Here is a 6000-nt window from a genome sequence, read left to right on the forward strand (position 1 = left end):
ATCTCAAAAAATATGCAATATGGATCTTATTCGATAGTTCTCGATTAATTCTATTATACAAAGTTTTCAAACTCATGAAAAACATTATAAATTGAAAGATATAAGAGATGAAAAATGACACGAAGTTCAAAAATTGTCATTCTTTTTGGGACGGAGGGAGTATGTTTGAAGATGTTATACTTGTCTAGGTCCTTTTGGTAGTACTTTTATCATTTCGTTCACTCCTTCATGAGTCCTGCTACACACACAGCAGATCTGTGCACAGATTTCATTATGTGGCCTACCACGGGTCCACACAAATTATCCGAGCCATTCATTAAATATAAAATATTTTCAAGGGTTTCTGTAAAAAATAAGCTCAATCCGATACTTATAGGTGCTTCATCTAATCATCTAACTTTTCATTCAGATTTTCGGATAATGAAAAGTTATATAGTTGGATCGAGTACATATAGGTATTGGATTGAGCCTATTTTTTAGTGAGACCTTTGAAAAAATGTTTTACATTTAATGAACGGCTCGGATGATTTGTGTGGAACCCGTGGTGGGTCCCACAACGAAATCTGTGCACAGATTTGCCGTGTGTATAGACTTTCTACTCCTTCATAACTAGCACGTATTTTGTCTTTGTTGTTTGAATTTTGTCCTGCTTATGTGGCATATTTTCTTGTGTTATAAACTATATAAAATATTTTAACTTTTAAAGTACACGTCTATTTTTCATGAAATTTTGTATATTTTTTAATTTACTGATCAATAAGATATATTGTATCAAATAAGATCCATATTGAATTCATATATATGAAATTAGATACACTATCAAATTAGTAATAGAAAAAAAAATTCACACACCCTCTCTTTCACAAATTCACGCACCCCTCATTCACAATTTTACATACCCTTTGAATCTCCATGTAAATTTGTCAACTATTAAAAAATTTACACACCTTGAAATAGGGTGCGAATTTGTTAAGAATTAATTACTACATTTTCAACAGACAATTCAAAGTCACTCGCACGTACTACTCTTCAATACCAAATGCTGCAATGCAAGCAACGCACACCAATAAGGACATTTCAAATTCTCATCTTCTAATCACTAAGAATTGAACTGCAAGAGTAGAGAAAGAAACTTTAGAAATCATTATGCCGTAAGTGAGACTCTAGTGACAGTACAGTGATGAGCTGGTTTCTGACGTGGACGTGGTCGATCTCGTATACCTGCAAGCAAGAATTTGACACCAATGTATGTGATGCTGGCCAGCACTCCTCGATCCGATACCTAAGTCAGTATCTTTGTGGAGAAATCTATGAAAGCTCTAGCAAATTGTCGCACTAGTGGTATGTACCCGTACCCGTTCCCGTTCGATGGGGGATGATTTACATAGGCGATTTTGGTGGTAAAGTCCCCATAGGACTGGATTGTGGAATAGTCGGACATCAATAAAGATGGCCCTTGCAGAGTCCAGTGACCGGAGTCTTCCTATTCCGTCGAAAAAGGAGCCGTGATAGGGTTAGACTTTTTATAGTTATTCGTGATGAAGGTTTAGGCCGTGTAGGAGGGTAGCTTAGCTTACCCGTGTCTCCAAGATCATGAGGATCCTGAGGGACTTGGAGTACTTTGAAATTATCCTTGTGGAGTTTAGGATGGCAAAAGAGACCCCTTTTACGTACACCTGGAAAACTTATTAGGTAAACTTTATCCTGTATTCTGCGTGTGAGCGTTGCAGACCAGTAGGCCGAGCAGGTATCAGACCGAGCGGCCGGAGCAGGTCTGGTCGGTTCAGGTCTATAGATTAAGAATTTCTTCCAATACTCCATTGGTTTTAAAGTATTTCAAATACCTCATCCTGAGGCAAAAGGTGAACGGAATGGGAACAACGTCTTTCAAATTACGTCCGCGAGGAGAGGAATGTTGAATCGATCCTCGAATTCGTTCCGGAACTTGGACTTCCAATCGGGATAGTTGTAGTCGATCGCTGAGGCCGCGGTCGCCTCTTGTTCTCCGCATGCACGCAAATCCTTTTCTAGAATAGACCAGACTTTTCTAGGATTAAAAAAAATGGTACTGTTGCTAATGCCAAAACAGTTTTTTTTTTTTTTTACAAACGAAAACAGTTTTAACATTATCATTTTTCAGTAAAAATAACAATAATTATTAGGCGTGTGTGAGGTATCAAAAGCGAGCGTAATTGCGTAATGGTAGGAAGGGCATTTGTGAAAAGAGTCCTTCTACCATTACACCCATTCACACACTCATTTACACACCCCACTCACAACTGTGTCTACCTAACGGGGTGAAAAGGAGCAACAATTCTTCGCCTTTGGGCTGGAAAAACACGGGTGACACCGTGTTCAAATGCCACGCTGGCATTGGCGTGACCCCTTGTTTTCTTGTCTCTATCTATCTATTACTACCTCCGTCCCAAAATATTTGTCCGATTGCAAAAAGACGACTCAAAATTAATACATTTCTTTCAATAGAAATTCAAACTTTTTTCATAAATTACAAGTATTTATCGATATCTAATGAATTGTTGAAATTTTTTTGAATTTTTCTTGCAAAAATTGTATTATTTTTACGTCTTCGTTTTGCGGACCGAACAAATATTATGGGACGGAGGGAGTATCTGCCAGGATAAAAGTCAAAAGACATGGCTTGGCTCACGAGCACGAGCACGACTTCAAAACACACTCTAGAAACAACTGTCTCTAAAAGTATTCGATTCGTGCGGGCCCATACACATTGAACGGTTCTAAAAGTAACTGTGTTTAAAATTGTATTTATATTATTGCTCTTTGATCATACCCGACAAAAAACTTTTTCGTTCCCTCATGAGTTCACTGCGGTAATTGAAATCGTTCATTTCAGATGCCTTGCGAAAATTAACTTCCCCGATTATGTTCACCTTCCAAAAATGTGGGTCCGACAATACCCGCCTTATTGATAATTGGTTGATAGATTACCTTACATTATATACTTAACTCTTATCTTAACCAAAGTCACTTAGTATTGTTAGTTGTTAATTAGAAAATAAGTGAAACAGTGATTAGTTTTGTTTTAAACCTTATTATATATAAGATAATAAGACACTATGAAGGAAAATCAGGGAAAAGACTAGAAGCAATTCCAAATTTTCGAGAGGACAACTGCATCTAATAGTTTAAATCTTTTTTTGTCTAGCTGTTAGTCAGGACCATTGCATCTCACTACTTGCGTGTGAGACTGGTATTTCCGTTGAACTTATAGTAAATGTGGAATTGTTTGGGATTATTTCTCTCCCTAATGGGACTAGTAGTTGAGTTTGCTTATAGTAATTGTGGGGTTGTTTCAACTTTCATGTAATTCTTATACTTGTATTCTCCTACCGATTGAAAAAAAAAGAGAGAAAATATTTTAAATTTGGATAAAATAATACTCCAAGCGATGCTTTACGAGATAGAATGTTGACCTATTAAGAAACAACAAGTGAGCAAGATGAGTGTAACAGAAATGAGAATGTTGAGGTGGATGTGTAGTAAGACTAGACGAGATATGATTAGAAATGAAACGGTTTATGAGAGGAAAGGTGTAACACCTATAGAGGAGAAATTGGCTAAGGTGATTTGGGCATGTCTATCGTACACCAGGAGATGTAGTTGTTAAGAGAGCGGATATGATAGCTTTGGGTAGCAATGGTACGGGGAGCGGTGAACCTAAATTGACATTAGAGGCTGTTGTTCGCAAAGATACGAGTATAATGCGTTTGTGTGAACAAGTGATCCTTAACAGAGCTCAATGGAGGAAAAAGATTCAATTAGCCGACCCCAGGTGATTGAGACATAAGGCTCGGTTTGGTTATAAAATAATACTCTAGTAGTTTTGCACTTTGTCTGAATGAGTGGAACTAAAAAGTGAAATAATATTGACCGAAATCCAAAGAAAATACTTAGAATGTATTTATTTGCTTTTGCATGTTGGATTAATTCTTTCAAAATTACTCTATATTAGTTTAATTTGTGGATTTTAGTAGTTACAAGCTTCAAAAAAAAAAAAGGGCCAAATCCTAAAACCGATTCACTAATGATGATTTGTTTAATTGCTTTTTACTCTTTTAGAGCAAGTTTACCGGTCATTAAGTAAAAAAAATGGTGAATAGTATACATTTTTCATTTTATCTACCAAATATTTCTTTCAACACAACACCAATACTTTCTATTTTATCTATCATTGAATATAATATTATTAGTTCATTATGTGGTAAAGTACAAGAAAAAAAGTAACCAATTGAAGAAGAGAGAAAAAGTGCAAAAGGAGCACAAAAGAATAAAATAATCAATATCTAGTAAATAGTTCTACGGTATTTATGCCTAAGAACTGTAGCTGCATTCATTTCACCTGAGCATATACCTATGTTGCTGCAAGGTATTTTTGTATATTTGACCCTCTAAAATGCCTTAAAATGCACTTTGCCTACTCCGATACACTTGCTCTTAGGCACTCCATTATTACTCTATATTTGTAGTTTAAGTAATGCTCAGCTAAAACGTTTTTTAAAAAAAAGGAAGGAGAACAAGAGAGAAGGGCGTTCTTTTCACACTTCTCCAACTTAGAGGTGTGCTTGAATTTTCATTTGTCAAAATTGCTTGATACCAAAGTATATAGGTAAGTGGGTAATGATTCCAAAATGAATAGGGTACCTTTAGATTTTATCATTACTTTTATTTTGAAATTGTATACAGAGTTAAACAATGCAGGCACATGAGTTTGTTTCGATAAACAAGAACGTGGCTAACGTTCACCAACTTTTTAGATGAGTAATAGCTCCAAAAATAAATAACCTTTAGATTTTATCTTTAATTCTATTTCAAAATCATGACAATATGTGGGGCTCCGATGAATCTGGTTCACTCCTTTCTGGACTGTGGTTGGGTTGAGAGAGGCTCCAGCTTCCACTTAGCCTGCACAAGAAAGCATGACTAAAAGACCACACCGGAGGATCTTCGAAATAACCCTCTGGTGCAAGGATAAGTACACTGCATAGAGATGAAAACCAAAGACTAGGGTTTGGGTATAGAAAAGAATGTACCTCTCTAGGGTTGCTATCAATGGATATTTATAGAGCTCTCCTTAGCTTGGCCTCCAAAACGGTACATGTGTTTGTCACGTGTCGACTGACATCACTACATCGTCATATAGGGTTTTGTAACCGCTAAGGGGGTGAGTTGGCCCCTCACGTGCCGTGCATAACCGCTCGGATGACGTCAAAGTTGTCAATACAGCTAAGGCGGTTGTTCCCATGTGGGTGAGCTGGCAACATGGTCCCGATGTTCGTTCAAGGCCGAACGTCATGTCTGACTGTCAAAGGGTCGGCGTGCTTAGTTGATGATTCGTCCTGACTTCAACGGAGCTTTCACCGAATACCGGTTCGGCCTATCCTATTTGCCGAGCCGGACAATCATCAAGGTTCGGCCCCACATGAGTCGTCTACATAGGGTTCAATGGATTGCTCTACGTAAACGCGAACCGTTATTTCGGCTTGCTACACAATAGTTAGAATAAAGTAGGCTCTATGACTTAGTTTCAACCAATAAAAAGATGAGTAATATTCACATAGTACTTTTTAGGTGGGTACAAAATATGACTAGAATTCAATGAACCACGTGTCGAATATTCGACACGCTGGTAAAGATGCATGCTTTGTGCTCTAAGAGTTTTCCAGATTAGTACTCCTATATCTTAAACCCACTTAGGCTGGGCGGGAAACCGAGCTAAAAGAAAGAAAAGAAAAAAAAAAAAAAAAGATGGGAAAAACTGAAGAAGAAGCTCATTGAGGTGCAGCTGAAAGTGATCATCGCCCTGTTGCTTATTAAGGAGAGAACAAGGAGTGAAAGCGGGAGGAAAGTCGCCAAATGGACAGGTGTTACTGTTAATAGCTATCATATTATGAAATCATGAGGGAAATGGAATTTCAACAAGTGTATGATGAAACAGAGTAACTCACTCAACCTATTGATGGC

Source organism: Rhododendron vialii, chromosome 7a, assembly GCF_030253575.1.
Source record: "Rhododendron vialii isolate Sample 1 chromosome 7a, ASM3025357v1".
NCBI lineage: Eukaryota > Viridiplantae > Streptophyta > Magnoliopsida > Ericales > Ericaceae > Rhododendron > Rhododendron vialii.